At 51.9% G+C, this 19018-nt stretch overlaps 1 long non-coding RNA gene across 2 annotated transcripts; it reads right to left on the minus strand.

The window, feature by feature from the left end:
* Window positions 1–666: 666 nt before the first annotated feature.
* LOC119277473 lies at window positions 667–3369 on the minus strand. Of its 2 annotated transcripts, XR_005137146.1 has the most exons (4): window positions 2820–3369; window positions 2378–2577; window positions 1928–2023; window positions 667–1830 (listed from the first exon to the last, which is right to left on the minus strand). It is a non-coding gene; the product is annotated as an uncharacterized LOC119277473 (long non-coding RNA). The 2 variants fall into 2 exon arrangements; XR_005137145.1 differs by having other exon boundaries at window positions 667–2023.
* Window positions 3370–19018: the final 15649 nt, after the last annotated feature.

The following is a 19018-nucleotide window of genomic DNA, read 5'->3' on the forward strand; positions in this document are numbered from 1 at the left end:
CAAACGGAGTCCAAACGGAATGAAACCTTCGGGAGCGATCTTTTTGGAACAAACGCAATCTAGGTGACTTGGAGTGGACGTCAAGAAGCGAACGAGGTGGCCACGATGGTGCCCGGCGCGCCTTGTAAGGGTGGGCGCGCCCCCACCCTCGTGGGCCCCTCGAGCATCCACCGACCTACTTCTTCCTCATATATATATCTACGTACCCCGAAACCATCCAGGAGCACCACGAAAAACTATTTCCACCGCCGCATCCTTCTGCATCCGCGAGATCCCATCTTGGAGCCTTCGACGTGCTCTGTCGGAGGGGGAATCGACCATGGAGGGCCTCTCCATCATCACCAAGGCCTCTCTGATGAGTTGTGAGTAGTTCACCACATACCTTCGGGTCCATAGTTATTAGCTAGATGGCTTCTTCTCTCTCTTTGAATCTCAATACAAAGTTCTCCTTCCTCTTCTTGGAGATCTATTCGATGTAACTCTTTTTGCGGTGTGTTTGTCGAGATCCAATGAATTGTGGGTTTATGATCAAGTTTATCTATGAGAAATATTTGAATCTCCTCTGAATTCTTTTATGTATGATTGGTTTTCTTTGCAAGTCTCTTCGAATTATGAGTTTGGTTTCGCCTACTAGATTGATCTTTCTTGCAATGGGAGAAGTGCACTTAAGAACCAGACATGGCACGAATGAGCATTGATATATTAGCAAATATATTCCTTAAATTCAGAGGTGATAAAAAGAGAACACGCATTCAGTTACCATTTCTACGATAAGGAGGCTAACTGAACAATATTTGCTCACTGTGATAAGAATGATATTAGTTAAACACAAAGTAATGTCAGGTTACTGGATTAGTTGAAGGAACACTTTAGGAAGCAAAAAGAGCAGTAGTAGGCATGTACTTGACTCCTCTCTGTTTTTAGCTAGGCATAATTATCCCAAAGAAAAAAGCATGAACTACTAACATACAACGTTGATAGCTAGGCCAGTGAAATATATACATATGAAACCAACACAAAGGCTAAACGAATCAACCATTACTTCTGTTGCCACACAAAATTTCTGACAGAAAAGCATCTAAGCATATTGAGAAAGGAACTCGATGAATTCATCAGAAAATGCAAATGCAAATTATTAATGGTGCCATAAATATATAATTAGTGCAAACTCAGGAGTGAGTTCACTCTTTTTTTACCAAACTATTATGTGAGAAGGTGAATGATATAATGCATAAAAAACAATAATCAACGTAAGAAAGCAAATTGATGTGCGGGGACGCTCTAACTCTTAATCATGATTGTACTTGTAGGATGAATGTGCCTTCATAAGTCAAACAAAATCAGTGTTCCAGAGGAAGCAATAGGCAAAGAGAGAGGAGACCTAATTGGCTAGTGAGGCCATGCCATGTTGCGGCTCCCCACGGTACACCTTCCTGCTGAGTCGCACTCCTTTCATGTTCAAATAACCAAGTATATCATCATTTGTGGTCCATATACCCATAAAAATCATAATGAATCAGTTAATGTCATACACATACGTTGGCCGTCCGATCTGCCTTCTAGTGCGCCTGAGCCATTGGATTTTTACAGCAGTCAAATTCAATTTTGACCTCACAGTCATTTTACTGCCCAATGACAAGTGGGCTCATCTCACGCTTGCATTGGCTGGGTCTATAGCGGGTCATCTCGGTTGGGTGAACCTTTCATCACGCGACGCGCGTCCTGTGGCTTGCCTGAAGCTGAAGGGAGGAGCCCATTGGACAAAACTGCACCAACCCTAGACCCGATCCACAGCCACGCACTCCTCCCTCCTCCTCCCTCTCAACAGCACTTATATGGGCCAACATGCCATGCATATTTAGAAACCATGACATATATATCAACCACACTAATATGGCAAACAATTAGCTAACCCTGACATATTTACCTTTCGCCCGTGGTTGTGATCTTGCGCATTAATCTCCAATGCTGAATCATCCACGATCTTAATGAATCCTTTAAAGGGGCCATGATAGGATTCATACTTGAACATATGGGCCAACAAATGGGAGGAGGGGTGTTAACTTGAGCAGTAAAGGAAGAATATAATGGCAGAATTAAATTTGTCAAATTCCGATGCAGTAGAACATCCCACTGGATGTTTTTTGTCATTGCACCTAATAACAGAAAAAAGTAGGAACCCAATTGCACAAAATTAGGTGTTAAGTAATTTTTCTATGCTCGAAATACAGTGCAACATGGTCTGATGCAATTTTGATACGAAGTAGTACAAAGCTAACTACTGCAAAACTATGAGTTCAACACCTAAACTTTGAGTTTCAGTTGCAGAAGTTCTCATAGCAAAAAATATGCAAATCATATAGCATTATTTCCTTACCGTGTACTTAGCATCAATAAAAGGACTATTGACAGCCACAACTTCAATAACACCTCTACTGGAGCATTGATACCTCTTCTCAAATCCTCAATGATTGAATGATCATAGATTTCTTCAATCCTCATAACTGAATATTTCTTGTGTCTGTATGTCACTTGACTCACTCCCTGGCCAGCACAGTAGCAACATCAGCAGGTCAACTGCAGCAAGCAACAAAGTCAGTATACAACAAAGCATAGCTTCGTAGCTTCATAGAAGATACAAGCATTATACAAATATTACAGCAAAGCCAACATCAGGCCATCAGCAGCCCAACACCCAGACAAAGCACCGAGCAACAAGCAAGCACACACGCAGCATAGCAACAGCAAGGACGCACACATCGCACGTGTAATAAGTAGGTCAAGAAGACCAGGAAGATCAGTGATTCAGAGGAAGTTACCTTGCCGGAGACGGGATTCCTGGCGGCAGTGGTGGAGTTGACTCGGGGCGGCGATGGAGGTCACTCCAGGTGGCGCCCAAGGTGACTCCAGGCGGCAGCGGTGGCGTGGCCATGCAGGCACCCTCAATCCAATCCGCCACCCTGCTCTTGTCAATGGGGGGTCGCATCAGGTGCAGAGGCAGCGGCTACGCTCACGGTGCAGTAGAGGCAAGCTGATCTGCCTCCTTGGCTAGCATCCGTGCCTCTCCTCCTTCTCCGGCTGGTGACGCCTAGCTGATCTCCTCCTTCCGCGGCTTCCTCGCGACCTGGGGTGGATAAGGACCTCGGGGAGGCGGTGGATCTCGTCAAATGCGGTGGTGGAGCTCCTGGGGTGGCGGGAAGGAGGGAGAGGGGAGGGGCGCGAGCGGCTGTGTCGACGAGGAAGTGAGGAGGGAGGATTGTGGCAGCTGCGGGTTGGGGGCTAGCCGGCTAGGGTTCGTTCGTCCGTGCGCTCCCTCCATCGGGCGGCGGCTAGGGTTCGTGCGGCTGAGACGATTGAGGGAGGAAGGAGGCGGGGAGCGTGAGGCTGTGGGGTTTGGGCGACCAATGGCTTTTTCGGGATGAATGACCAATGATACCGTTTCACCCCACACCCAGCCAACACATCGCGACCCCATCGACGAAGCGGCCCACTCGTCATACACGCGTGAAAGAAACAGCAAGGTGAAACACACAGTAAATATCAAACGGATGAGGAGAGCTGAGGTGGGATTTTTACCCTGATCGGACGGCCACAAATGACCCAATTGAGGGAGCCTCCTGGAGGTGAGTTGACTAGCCTCTTTTTTGTTTAAATGCAAAAAGAATCAACCTAAAATCACTCTCCTGTAAAAATGGCAGCTAATCTTGTGAGCGCTAAAGTTTTTGTTTTTTACAGCAAGATCATAAAGATTTCATCCAAGTCTTTCCAAAGGTTTTACTTGGCACTTTATTGAAACAAAAGCTATAAAACATGATTACTACAGTAGCATAATCATGTGAACACAAAAAAACAGTAAGGATAAATATTGGGTTTTCTCCCAACAAGCGCTTTTCTTTTATTGCTTTTTAGCTAGGCATGATGATGACAATGATGCTCACATAAAAGATAAGAATTGAAACATAAAGAGAGCATCATGAAGAATATGACTAGCACATTTAAGCCTAACCCACTTCCTATGCATAGGGATTTTGTGAGCAAACAACTTATGGGAACAATAATCAATTAGCATAGGAAGGTAAAACAAGCATAGCTTCAAAATTTTTAACATATAAAGAGGAAACTTGATATTATTGCTATTCCTACAAGCATATGTTCCTCTCTCATAATAATTTTCAGTAGCATCATGAATGAATTCAACAATATAACCAGCACATAAAGCATTTTTTTCATGATATACAAGCATATTAAATTTACTACTCTCCACATAAGCAAAATTCTTCTCATGAATAATAGTGGGAGCAAACTCAACAAAATAATTATCGTGCGAAGCATAATCCAATTGAAAACTAAAATCATGATGACAAGTTTCATGGTTATCATTATTCTTAATAGCATACAAGTCATCACAATAATCATCATGGATAGCAACTTTGTTCTCATAATCAATTGGAACCTCTTCCGAAATAGTGGAATCATCACTAAATAAAGTTGACACTCTTCCAAATCCACTTTCATATTCATCACAACAAGATTCAATAGCCTACAAAATAGTGGGATCAATTCTACCTAAAGTTGACACTCTTCCAAACCCACTTTCATCAATATAATCATCATAAATAGGAGGCATGCTTTCATCATAATAAATTTGCTCATCAAAACTTGGGGGACAAAAAATATCATATTCATCAAACATAGCTTCCCCAAGCTTGTGGCTTTGCATATCATTAGAATCATGGATATTCAAGGAATTCATACTAACAACATTGCAATCATGCTCATCATTTAAAATTTAGTGACAAACATTTTATAGATTTCTTCTTCTAGCACTTGAGCACAATTTTCCTTACCATCATTCTCACGAAAGATATTAAAAAGGTGAAGCGTATGAGATAAGCTCAATTCCGTTTTTTTGTAGTTTTCTTTTTTAGACTAAACTAGTGATAAAACAAGAAACAAAAAAGATTCAACTGCAAGATCTAAAGATATACCTTCAAGCACTCACCTCCCCTGCAACGGCGCCAGAAAAGAGCTGAGTTGACGGGGTGTGAGTGTCGTTTACCTAGCCTCCCCGTCAACGGCGCCAAAACAGAGCTTCATGTCTACTACACAACCTTCTTCTTGTAGACGTTGTTGGGACTGCAAGTCCACAGGTTTGTAGGACAGTAGCAAATTTCCCTCAAGTGGATGACCTAAGGTTTATCAATCCGTAGGAGGCGTAGGATGAAGATGGTCTCTCTCAAATAACCCTGCAACCAAATAGCAAAGAGTCTCTTGTGTCCCCAACACACCCGATACAATGGTAAATTGTATAGGTGCACTAGTTCGGCGAAGAGATGGTGATACAAGTGCAATATGGATGGTAGATAAAGGTATTTGTAATCTGAAATTATGAAAACAGCAAGGTAACAAGTAACAAAAGTGAGCGTAAACGGTATTGCAATGGTAGGAAACAAGGCATAGGGTTCATACTTTCACTACTGCAAGTTCTCTCAACAATAATAACATAGATAGATCATATAGAAATCCCTCAACATGCAACAAAGAGTTACTCCAAAGACACTAATAGCAGAGAACAAACGAAGAGATTATGGTAGGGTACGAAACCACCTCAAAGTTATTCTTTCGGATCACTCTACTCAAGAGTTCGTACTAGAATAACACCTTAAGACACAAATCAACCAAAACCCTAATGTCACCTAGATACTCCATTGTCACCTCAAGTATCCATGGGCATGATTATATGACATGCATCACACAATCTCAGATTCATCTATTCAACCAACACAAAGTACTTCACAGAGTGCCCCAAATTTTCTACCGGAGAGTCAAGAACATGTGCCAACCCCTATGCATAGGTTCATGGGCGGAACCCGCAAGTTGGTCACCAAAACATAAATCAAGTGGCACATGATATCCCATTGTCACCACAGATGAGCACGGCAAGACATACATCAAGTGTTCTCAAATAATGACTCAATCCGATAAGATAACTTCAAGAGGAAAACTCAATTCATCACAAGAGAGTAGAGGGGGAGAAACATCATAAGATCCAACTACAATAGCAAAGCTCGGGATACATCAAGATCGTGCCATAGAGGGAACACGAGAGAGAACACGAGAGAGAGAGAGATCAAACACATAGCTACTGGTACATACCCTTAGCCTCGAGGGTGAAATACTCCCTCCTCGTCATGGTGTCGGTGTACTAGAGTAAGGGTACCCTAGTATCCCGAACTTGTGCACGGGCAGTTGCAGCACCCTGCGGCAAGGCTTGCCGGGTGACCGCCAAGGTCCTCTGTGGTTCCTTTGGAACCATTCAAGAACAAAGTATTCAAGCCAAGGAGACAAGGCCCCGGCAAGAGGAGCTTGCCGGGAAGGCCAACCAAGGCATCTCAAGGAACTTGCCGCGACGCGCCACGCGTCCCGGCAAGGCCCGGTGAGCGACAAGCTTCCGGACGCGACAAGACAACGACCGCGGCATGGCGCTTGCCGCGGTAAGCTACCACTATGTACCCGCGCTCCAGCACATCCACCAACGTGTCGCCCTGGGGCCTTCCCAGGCGCGGGGGGCAGGAGGCTGTGCAGCCAGCGGTGCGCGGTGGCAAGCGACGCTGACAAGATCGCCATCGTGGCGAGCGGTGGCGTCCCTGACGGTCCCTTTTTGCACTATTTGGGTGACACAGACGGGCATTTAATGCCCTTGTCCCCTGCCGTCAGGGTTAGGTAGGATACACTGTACAAGTAGTTGTACCAACCGCAATTCCTTTTCCATTTTTACCCTTGTCTACGTTGCCACCTGTCGGTGACCCCTTTAGCTTATAAAAGGAGGCCCATGCGCAACGTAGAGGGGGTTCGGCTCGAAGGCAGAAAAACACTCACGCTCGGCCTCGTTAGCAGCTAGTGTGTACTATAGCACTCAGCGCTCTCGAGCAAGAACTCAATACACTCAGACATGCAGCAGTAGGAGTGTTATCTCTCCGGAGAGCTCCGAAGCTGGGTAAACTGCTCGTGTGCTTCGCCTCGATCCGCTCTTCGTGCGGTCTCCGCCCCCCACCGAACCGAAAGGGGCTCGGTCCGCCGGTCCCATAGGTGTTCGTGGATCAGTTTCCCCGACATCTTTGGCGCGCCAGGTAGGGGGCGTCGAGGTTGTGTGAACCTGATCCGGCATTCACACGAGCTAGATCTTCAACTTCTTCATCGACATGCCACCGAAGAAGAAGGCTTCGGGGGCAACTGTTCCGTCCACGTCGATCCCACCACCACCGGAGCAAATGGGTGGTGGGGTAGACGCCGGCGGAAGAACGGGCATTGACGAGGAAGCTCACGGTGCTGCCAGGTCCAAGGACAAGGCTGTGCAGACCTCGGTGTCCGTACATGCACCGCGCCCATCTCAGGAGGCGCAGGACCGACAGCGTCATGGTATTCGCAGTACCATACGTTTGTTGGATCAAGATCGAGCTGGTGGATCTCGGGGTGCGCAAGACCAGCATGCACGCCAACATGCAGGCGCGAGCAAGACACGGTCTCCCGGACGAGATAATGCTCCTTCTAACTTAGTTAGAAGTCTGAGCATATCCCGCTCCTCGCACCGTTCGCCACTGCCGCCCACCACTCGAGCAGAAGCTTTGGCGCGAGCTCAACTGCTCCTGGATTACCCTCCAATGGCAGACAAGATCGACGAATGGAGGGCCACCATTCAAAGTCTCATCGGCTTCGCCAACAGTGACACTACACGGCAGCCGAGTACATCGCTGCTGCGGCAGGACTGCCAGGCGCGAGCCGATGGCGACGAAACCGGTGGGGGTGCAACCACCATGCACTCTCCACCCCGAAGGCCAAGATCGCCGACTCGTCGGATCCACCTCGACAGCGACTCCACTGCATCATCGGATCCGCGAGCTCGTCGCGATAAGAGCCAAGTTCTTCACGAACGACAGCAAGAAGACGCTCGTACTCGCATCAAGCGCCGAAGAGAAGCGCGGCGTCAATCGGACCAGCGCGCTAGGCCCTCTGTCGACATGCATGCGCCAGGGGAACCAGGTGACTTGCCGTACGCGGTAGGTTGCCCTGCGTTCACTCGTGAGCTGCGGCAAGTCCAGTGGCCCAGCACGAAGAATTTCAAGCCAGATGTACCAGAGAAGTACGACGGCAAGTCACATCCGTCGGAGTTCCTCAGCATCTACACCATCGCGGTGCAAGCTGCCGGGGGGCGGGACGACAAGATCCTTGCCAACTACTTCCCGCTGGTGCTCAAGCCCAATGTCAGATCCTGGCTCATGCACTTGCCGGACAACTCCATATCCTCCTGGGCAGACCTATGCCATCAGTTTGTCGGCGCCTTTACAGGCGGCCACAAGCCTCATGGCCAAGAGAGCGAGCTTCATCTGCTCGCCCAGAAGGAAGGAGAGCCCCTGCGCAAGTACATTCAGAGATTCAGCCGCGTACAGCACAACATCCCAGATGTCCACCCTGCCGCGGTAGTCAGTGTGTTCCATCAGAACGTGCGAAACCGCAGGATGCGGGAGGAGATGGCGATGTGCAAGATCAGAGACGTTAGTGAGCTATATGCCCTGGCCGACAAGTGTGCACGTGCTGAAGAAGGGAGGAAACTCCCCGGAGAGAATACAGAAGCTGGAGGATCTGATAGTGAGGAAGCTGCCCCGACAAAGAAAAACCGGCGGCGGAACAACAGAAAGAAGAAAGGCAGAGATGTGTTAGTCGTTGAGCAGTCCGGCAACGGAGGTGGCGCCAAGAAAGCCAAAGTTGGTAGTTCCGGCAAGGAGATTGCCGCATGCACCAACTACTAGGCTGTGGCGGTCGCCGACAAGCAGGACGACACCAACAAGCAGTACTGCAAGATCCACCGCACCAAGGGCCATGACCTCCAGAGCTGCAAGAAGGTCGAGCAGCTTGTCGAGCAGCAAAAGGCTAAATATGAGCGACGCGACAAGGAGAAGGCCCAGGAAGGTGCTGGAGGAGCTGGCAAGAAACGCCCCGGCCGAGGGGGACGCCGCGGCAAGGCCAAGCAGCGGCAAGGAGACAGACCTCCCCGCAGCCGCGACAAGGATGAAGATGACGACGATGATGAAGATATGGATGATGACGAGGCCGATGAGCAGGAGTTCCAGAAAGCCACAGAGGTCCTATGCGTTGACGGCGGTGCTTCTCTGCATACTTCGCACCGCCAGCTCAAGCAGTGGGTGCGGGAAGTCAATGCGGCAGAACCACCTGTCGAATCACGCAAGCCTCTGAAATGGTCCAGCACGCCTATCATCTTTGATATTGAGGACCACCCTGATCGCATAACTGTGGTCGGGTGCTTGCCGATGTTGGTTTCACCAACTATCCGCAACCTCAAGGTCACTAAGATGCTAGTTGACGGCGGGGCCGGCTTGAACCTGATCTCCTCCGCGGTACTCCAGAAACTCCAGATCCCTGATAGTGAGCTCGAAGAGACCGACACATTCCAAGGAATCAATCCGGGAAGAAGCAAGCGGAAGGGAAAGATCAGGTTGCCGGTGACATTTGGCAGCGAGTTGAACTTCAGGACTAAGAGGGTCACTTTTGACGTTGCTGACTTTCCATTGCCTTACAATGGGATACTCGGTCGTCCAGCACTCGCCAAATTCATGGCAGCCTCTCACTATGCATACAACATGCTGAAGATGCCAGGCCCGATAAGTGTCATCTCTGTCCCTGGCGACAAGAAGGATGCTCTTATCTACGCCGACAAGATCTACCGGGAAGCAGCAGCCGCAACAGATCGCAAGTCACTTTCCGTTGAAGCCCCTGGGGCGAAGAAGAAGACCAAGTCCGGCGAGAGTTCTAATGCCCACTCCGGCAAGCGCACCTCTTCGGCGTGCTGCGCTACCGTCGAGGACGCACCATCGAGCTCCACCGGCAAGTGTAAGAAGACAATGGCAGCTCCACTAGAGACCAAGAGGGTGTCCACCAAGGAGGACGGCACTGGTGGTACCTTCACCATCAGTGCCACCCTCGACCCTAAATAGGAAAGCGCGCTCGTTGCTTTTCTGCGGGCGAACGTCGACGTATTTGCGTGGCAACCGTCTGACATCCTCGGTGTTCCCAGGAAAGTAATCGAGCACCATCTTGCCGTCTGTCCTCATGCGCGGCCCGTCAAGCAGAAAGTCAGGAAATAGGCAGTGGAGCTCCAAGAATTCATCGCAGAAGAAATCAAGAAATTGGAAGCAGGAGGCCTTGTCAGAGGAGTGCTCCATCCTACGTGGTTGGCCAATCCTGTAGTCGTGCGCAAGGCAAACGGGAAATGGAGACTTTGTATCGACTTTACCGATGTCAATAAAGCTTGTCCCAAAGACCCATTTCCCTTGCCGCGCATCGACCAGATTGTTGACTCCACGGCCGGATGTGACTTGCTTTCATTTCTTGATGCATACTCAGGATACCATCAGATCTTCATGGCAGAAGAGGATGAGGAGAAGACCGCATTCATCACCCCATCTGGCACATACTGTTTCATACGGATGCCTTTCGGGTTAAAGAATGCTGGTTCAACATTTGCAAGGGTAGTCCATGACGCTTTTGAGCCACAAATACACAGAAATGTGGAAGCCTACATGGATGACATAGTGGTCAAGAGCAAGGACAAGGCGACTCTGTTTCAAGATTTAGACGAAACCTTTGCAAATCTGTGCAAGATCAACCTCAAACTTAACCCCGAGAAGTGTGTGTTTGGAGTCCCCTCCGGCAGGCTTCTCGGGTTCTTCGTGTCTCAGCGGGGAATTGAAGCCAATCCTGACAAGATCAAGGCTATTGAGCGGATTGAAGCACCAAAGCGCGTCAAGGATGTACGAAGACTTGCCGGTTGCATAGCTGCTCTTAGCAGGTTTATCTCTAGGTCTGCTGAGCGCGCCCTACCATTTTTCAAAATATTGAAAAAAGCAGGTCCAATGAAATGGACTCCGGAAGCGGAGGCTGCACTGCAGGACTTAAAGAGATACCTGTCCTCCACTCCAACACTTGTCGCACCTAAGCCACAAGAGAAGTTGCTGCTATATATAGCGGCAACCAATCAAGTGGTTAGTGCTACGTTAGTAGCGGAGAGGGAGGCAGATGATGAGCCAGCAACCACGGCAGATGCATCCAGTGACAAGCAGAGGACTTCACCGGCAAGCTCTGGTCCCGACAAAGATGGATCTGCGCAGGCGCATGAGAAGATGCAGAAAAGAATGGTGCAGCGCCCAGTTTTCTTTGTCAGTTCCCTTCTGCAAGGGGCTAGGTCAAGGTACTCTGGTGTGCAGAAATTGCTTTTCGGCCTTCTCATGGCCTCGAGAAAACTGCGCCATTACTTCCAAGCACATGAGATCACAGTCGTCACTCGTTTTCCGCTGAAGAGGATACTGCAAAATCCAGAAGCAACAGGTAGGATTGTCGAGTGGGCACTGGAACTGTCAAGCTTTGGCCTCAAGTTTGAGAGCACTTCAACTATCCAAAGCAGAGCATTGGCAGAGTTCATAGCAGAGTGGACGCCAACTCAAGATGAAGAAATTCCAGAAACGAGCATCCCCGTCAAGGAAACAAGCAAAGAGTGGCTGATGTACTTTGACGGTGCCTTCTCGCTGCAAGGCGCCGGTGCGGGCGTACTACTTGTTGCACCCACCGGAGAGCACCTCAAGTACGTAGTCCAGATGCACTTTCCCAAAGAGCAAGCAACGAACAATACTGCAGAGTATGAAGGTTTGCTTGCCGGTCTTAGAATCGCAGCAGACCTTGGGATCAAGAAGCTCATTGTCAGGGGTGACTCACAGCTTGTCGTCCGCCAAGTGAATAAGAATTACCAGAGTCCGTTGATGGAAGCTTACATTGATGAAGTGAGAAAGCTAGAAGAGCGCTTTGACGGCCTACAGATGGAACATGTTCCAAGAGCTCAGAACAACATCGCCGATGGCCTGTCGAAGTGCGTAGCACTTAAGTTACCTGTGGAACCAGGGATCTTTGTGCTCAAGCTGACTCAACCGTCCGTAACGCCATCAACTGGACAGAGCAAGAAGAGGAAGTTGATTTTTGGTGACTATTTTCCGGCAGAGCTCCCCGAAGCCGCCGACAAGAAGGTCCTCAAGATCAACACCAAGGGTGCTGAGGAGCAGTCTGCTCCGACAAGCCCTAGGGTTTGTTCCATTGAAGCAGACGCTCCCGACAAGTTTTGCTCCGGCAAGCTTGTCGGGGAACGTCGAGCTCCGGCTGAGCCGCAGGTTCTCGCTGTAGAAGCGGATGTTCCCGCAGCAACAGATATGCCTTTAGTCCTTGTTGTCGAGCCGCAAGCTCCAGCATGGGCACAGCAGATTGTCCATTTCCTTCAGATAGGAGAACTTCCCGAAGAGCAAGAAGAAGCGGAAAGAGTAGCCCGGCAGTCAAGTATGTACCAGTTTGTTGATGACACACTGTACATAAGAAGACTCAACGGCGTGAAATTGAAGTGTATTCACCGGGAAGACGGACAAAAGCTGTTGGCAGAGATACATGGAGGCATATGTGGTCACCACATTGGCGCAAGAGCACTTGCCGGTAAAGCGTTCCGGCAAGGTTTCTTTTGGCCGACAGCCCTCCAGGATGCAACTACACAAGTAACCAAGTGTGAAGCGTGCCAGTTCCATTCCAAGCAGATACACCAGCCAGCTCAAGCTCTCCAGACGATCCCTTTATCCTGGCCATTTTCGGTCTGGGGGCTCGACATCCTCGGCCCTTTTCCCCGAGCTGTCGGGGGCTTTGAGTACTTGTACGTTGCAATCGACAAGTTCACAAAGTGGCTGGAAGTGGAAGCAGTGAGGAAGGTGACAGCACAGTTAGCAGTCAAGTTCTTCAGGTCGATTGTTTGCCGCTTCGGGATCCCTAACAGGATCATCACCGAAAATGGCACGCAATTCACGAGCCGCACCTTCATGCAGTACGTCCAAGATCTTGGCGCCAAGGTCTGCTTCGCTTCTGTTGCTCATCCTAGAAGCAACGGTCAAGCAGAGAGGGCGAATGTTGAAGTGCTGCGCGGGCTCAAGACCAGGACTTTCGACAGGCTGCGCAAGTGCGGAAAGAACTGGATTGAGGAGCTGCCAGTGGTTCTTTGGTCAATCAGGACGACGCCAAATCGAGCCACTGGCCAGACACCTTTCGCTCTAGTCTATGGAGCAGAGGCAGTTCTCCCCACGGAACTCGTATATGGGTCACCTCGAGTGCTCGCTTATGATGAGCTTGAGCAAGAGCGGCTGCGACAAGATGACGCGCTGCTCCTTGAGGAGGACCGTCTTCAGGCTGCTGTACGAGCTGCTCGATACCAGCAAGCTTTGCGCCGCTACCATAGCCGCAAAGTTAATGCCAGAAGTCTCGAGGAAGGTGACCTTGTTCTTCGGCGCGCTCAGTCCGCCAAGTATTCCAACAAGTTGACGCCGAAGTGGGAAGGCCCTTATCGGGTGAAACGAGTCACTAGGCATGGCGCTGTCCGCCTTGAGACCGAAGATGGCATTCCGGTGAGCAACTCCTGGAACATTGAACATCTTCGTAAGTTTTACCCGTAGGGCGCGGTTGCCGAAACCTGTTCTGGCAACCACCTTTTGTACAAGTCTTGCCGATGTTGCATGTAATCCTTTGTATGGCGCAGACCCCGAGCATAAGTAAAGCTCACGTGCTCCGCACATCTTGTCAATTTCATGCTTTCTACCTTTTTTGCATGCATTATATGACACTTTGTGCAGCACCTACCCCCGGTAAGCAATAACGAGCCGTAAGGTTCCATATCTTTATTTTCTCTTCTTTCTTTTTCTCAAAGAAAGGAAGGTTCCCTCGCCCACAAGTTCGCCGGGGGGAAAGGAGAAGATAGTGGTGTGGGCCAAGCGTCGCTCGAAGACGTTTCGCCTTATTGGGAAGCAAACGACAGAAAAGCTAAGTTGCTAAAGTTTGAGCAATCAGTTTTAAAATTTTAAGTTATCTTCCTCGAACGACCGTGCTTTCTATGGAAAACCTGTGCGCGGAGAAACCAACTCGTTGCTAGTTGCGCCCTTACTTTGTTTCGAGTCCGCTCAACAACTTAAGTGAGCTGCGACTAGTTGCGATAAGGCTTCTTGTCGGTAGCGGCACCGCCAGCAGGCTGCTGACGTCCCGCACTCAGCGCTCGCGGCTAAGGTGCCTGCGCCGACAAGTTCCCTAAAACCGTAGGGCGAAAACATACAAAGGAAGGAATCAAGTAAAGGAAATAACACAGCAATCTCTACCCAAAAGAGAGTTATATTACAAGATAGCTTGTCGCGGCTCTAACAGATTGTTCTCATGACATGACCAACAACGACAAAGAAAAAGAGAAAATGGGCGGCCTAATCTACGCGATCGCCCTCAACCCTCTTGATCCTGCTCACCTTGTCCACAATGGGTGCGACAAAGGCCTTGAGCGCTTCCAGATCAGCATCCGGCGGCAGGGACCTGAGGACGTTGGTGAGGTTGAGGCCTGGGTTGCAGAAGGCCACCTTCACCAGCACCTTTTGAAGAGCTCCCGCGCAGATCTTGCGCGACTCGTCGGCCAGCTGCTTTGGGATCTTCTCCTGGAGCCGCTGGAGGGCCGTCGCCACGCCTTTGAAGAACAAGCTGAGCTTGGCGCTGGGTTGGAGGTGCTCATCGGAGGAATACCCAAAATCCTCCATCCCCAGCTGCGCCAGCTCCCTGTCGATGGCTGCGGCAGCATCCACGAGACCCTCGGTCCAGTGCTCCACATTCTCCCTGAAACTATTCTGGGCGGCAGCAGCACTCGCCAGCAGCACCTCGTCGGCCTTGATCTTCTCCTTCAAGGCCACCTCCTGCTCCCTGGCGCCGTCCAGCGTCTGAGTCAAAGTAACCAGCTTCAACTCAAGATCTACGTTGGAGTCCTTAGCGGCGCTAAGCTCTTTGCTCCTCTCAGCGAGACGACCCTGCAGCTCGCCATGAGCAGCGGCGTCCTTATCGCGCTCACGCTTGAGTGCAGCAAGCTCCTCTCCGCTCGCCTTGAGGTCGGCCTCCAGCTGCGCCATCTTCGTCTCCAGCTCCTTCTTGGCGGCCTCGGCAACTGCGGCAGCATCCTTTGCTTCCTTGAGAGCCCCGCCAATTGCTTGCTCACGCGCAGCAAGCTCCTCCTCGTGGCTGTCAAGATTGACCTTGCGCTGCGCCAAATCGCCTTCCTACGCAGATAGCTTTTCGGCAACAAGCCGCTGTTGCTCTTCAACTTCAGCCTTCTCGAGGAGGAAGGCTTTCCGCTCCTCGGTGAATTGCTCCCGCTCCTCTGCCAGGGATCAGAGGGCTTCCTGCCTGAGACAACGGAGCTCCTCCGCGCACTTCTCGATGTCCACTCCCGCCTTCGCGACAAGCGCTTCTCGGGATTCCAGCTTGGCTTGTCGGGCGCGGTAAAGCAACAACAGCTTCCGCAGCAGCCCCTCCTCCTCAGGCTCATCGCTGCTGCTGCTTGGCGCGTCGACCAGCGTCAGCCAGCGGAGGCGAGCACCTCTCCATCCAAGATCTCTCCTTCGACCAGCGCCCTGGAGCTTGACGCCCAGGGGAGCTTGATGAAGATACCGTCGCCGGCCTTCAAATAGGCGCCGGGCTGGGGCTCTTCGGAGCCTGGCGCTGCAGCAGTGGCGGAGGGATCGACGGTCGGCGTAGCGCCTGATGCTCCTGCAGCCTCGGGGCCGTCAGTGCGATCGCCGGATCCCTCGCCAGCTTCTGCGGCGGCAGCTTTGGCGGCCTCTTCGCCGGCGGGATCATCAGCGCCGGCCTCTTCTTCGGTGCAGCGGCGTCGTCGTTGTTACCGCACGCGTTCTCCTCACCGGCGACCTCGGTTTCCATCGGCTCCGTGACAGATGGATCTGACGACCGAAGAGGGGAGAAAAGTCAAGCAAATATTCCAAAAGAAAAACGAAAGAAGAAGAACCCAAGGGAAGTTTTCAAGCAAGAGGATTACCTGTACTAGGATTTGCAGCCGCGGTCTCCGCCACCGGTGGGTCGCTGGTACTGTCCCTTGCCGGAGAACTCTCCCTTGCCGGAGAACGCTCCTTTGCCGGGGACTCCTCCCTTGGCGGTGTAGTCGAAGCAGATGGCATTTCGGGAGCGGCCTCCGGGCACTCCTGGTGAGGCTGCTCCACTCCTACACAAACCAACAGTCAGATATTAGCAAAGAAAGAGCACCCATGCGCGCCTGACAGCACGAAGTAAACTTTATACTTACGCTGGGGGCTGCACTGGGGGCTGCTTTGGGGAAAAGTTGCCGGGTCCGGCAAGGTGGTCTCAGACACGTCCCCTGCTGTCGCGGTGGGTTCGTACTCAATGACAATCACCGGGACCTTGGCTCCCTTCGCCGCTCTCTGGGCCAGAGTCCTGAAAAGGAATGGGTTCAGAGTAAAGCAAATCAGATACAAGAGAAAACAGCAAAAATTGAAGAACTATAAGTACAGCGAAGAATCTTACTCTTCTTCTTCCTCGTCGGAGCTAAGCGTGGAGAGATCGAAGTCCGGCTCGCCTCCGGTGCGACGAGGCGGAGGAGTAGGTTCCCTTGTTTGCTTGGCAGGAGCAGTAGCGGTGGACCGGGAAGACCCTGCTCCAGTTGCCGCAGCGGCATGAGGCGCTCCCGCGGCAACGGCGCTTGCCGCGGTAGAGCGTGTCGCGCGGTGCGGCGGCTGTTGACTCGTCTGCCGCCCTGCTACGTCTCCGGCCTTGCGGAGACGCCTTCTTGGTGGAGCTGGGGGCTCCGCTTGCGGCGAGCTGGCTAAAGGTGGGGAGGAGGAGGAGCCGATCTTCAACGAGTCGCTCGCGCCCTCGGCGGGCTCGCTCGACTCAGCTTCAGGCCCGACAAGCTCTTCCTCGCCGGCAAGCTCCTCTCGCTCGACAAGGCTTGCTGCCTCTGCTGCCTCTGCCTCCTCCACGGTGAATCCAAACTCGCCCGCGGCAGCGGCTGCCGCCGTCTCTTCCAGCCTGGTGGCGATGCGCTGCATCTCCGCATCGGTGGTGTCGCGGGTAAGGCTCTTCTGTTCATCGGCGTGGACCGCCACTTCTACCAAGTTGTTGAAGAACTCCTGCACGACGTCGTCTGCAGGCTCTTGCCAAGTTGGGACAATTCCGTGCGAATTGCACAGCAGCATCATCGCACGGTTGCGTTCAAGCGAGGAGTTGTTGTACAGCGGAACGACACCCCTCGGCAACATGAATGGATGTTGAGGATCGCGCTTGAACAGTTCCAGGAGCATCGCGTCCAGTTCCAAGACAGTGAAATTGAAGTTGAGGCCCGGGCCCAGCCTCATGATATCCGCCGCGTTCTGGAACTCCCAGGCGGGTCTCCTCCTCTCCTGCAAAGGGGTGATGCGGCGGCGAAGAAAATTTGCGCCAACGGCGCCTACGGTGAGCCCGGCAAGCCTGAGGCGTAAGATCCGGGTGACGGCAATCTTCAGCCTATCGTCTTCCGGGGCCACGTTGCTCCAATCGTTGCCGCGCGCTACTGGGCTTGTCGCAGGGTGGTAAATGGCTGCGGGTTCTCCTCGACAATCCAGCACCACTCTGCTCTCCATTCTTCCCACTTGCTGCGGAGCTCTCCCTCCAGATAAGCGTCCTTCTTGCCGGTTCTCGAGATCCAAGCGATTGCGCCGGAAAGGGGCTCCCCTCTCTCAACTCGGGGCATAAAGAAGTGACGGAAAAGAGCTACATTTGGATGGACTCCAACAAAGTTTTCGCAGAGATGTGCAAAAACTGCCATGGTCAGAACAGCATTGGGGGTGAAGTCAAGGAGGCGGAACCCGTAGGTGTTCATAATATCGCAGAAAAATTCGGAGAATGGCGGGCAGAGCCCGCAGTAGAAGAACAGCGCGAAGAAAGGGTATCCATTCGGAGCCAGTTTCAAAGCAGCAGCTGAGAGTACCTTCATGCGCGGATGCGCTCGCGTCTCCGTCGACCAGAAGAGGTAGTAGTACTCCCTCAGCTCCTTCGCGGCAAGCTGAGGGGGGAAGATTGCCCGCTCCTTTCGCAGCGCCGCGAGCCGCTGCGCCTCGGCCGACTTCACGCCCTTCCCCTTGTCGGCTTTCGGAGCCATGGCGGAGGTGGTGGGGGAGATCGACGGCGTTGGTGATGCTGGTGGCGATGGGGGGCGGAGCGCTGCTCTCTTTCAGCTTTGGGACGAAGGGGGGAGAGGCGGAGATTCCTGAGATTGGAGTAGCAACCGGCGAGATGGGCGAACTGCCCCTATTTCCCCTGCTTATAAAGAGGGAGGGGGCGGACGTTCCGTCCTTCCGAATAAAGAAACCACCCACGATCTCTCCCACGATGCCGCATTCGACGCGTGACGATCAAGGAAGGCGCGGTGGATACGGAGTGAGATACAGCATAACCCAGGCCGCGCGTGCCCGTGCCCTATTTTGGGCCTGGCCCAACAGCGCTCGGCACCATGTGTGGCCCAGGACCGGGGGCTCCTGTCGGTGTACTAGAGTAAGGGTACCCTAGTATCCCGAACTTGTGCACGGGCAATTGCAGCACCCCACGGCAAGGCTTGCCGGGTGACCGCCAAGGTCCTCCGTGGTTCCTTTGGAACTATTCAAGAACAAAGTATTCAAGCCAAGGAGACAAGGCCCCAGCAAGAGGAGCTTGCCGGGAAGGCCAACTAAGGCATCTCAAGGAACTTGCCGTGACGCGGCACGCGTCCCGGCAAGGCCCGGTGAGCGACAAGCTTCCGGACGCGACAAGACAACGACCGCGGCAAGGCGCTTGCCGCGGCAAGCTACCACTCTGTACCCGCGGTCCAGCACATCCACCAACGTGTCGCCCTGGAGCCTTCCCAGGCGCGCGTGGCAGGAGGCTGTACAGCCAGCGGTGCGCGGTGGCAAGCGACGCTGACAAGATCGCCATCGTGGCGAGCAGTGGCGTCCCTGACGGTCCCTTTTTGCACTATTTGGGTGACACAGACGGGCATTTAATGCCTTTGTCCCCTGCCGTCAGGGTTAGGTAGGATACACTGTACAAGTAGTTGTACCAATCGCAATTCCTTTTCCATTTT

The sequence above is a fragment of the Triticum dicoccoides genome, chromosome 3B (genome assembly GCF_002162155.2).
Source record: "Triticum dicoccoides isolate Atlit2015 ecotype Zavitan chromosome 3B, WEW_v2.0, whole genome shotgun sequence".
Lineage (NCBI taxonomy): Eukaryota > Viridiplantae > Streptophyta > Magnoliopsida > Poales > Poaceae > Triticum > Triticum dicoccoides.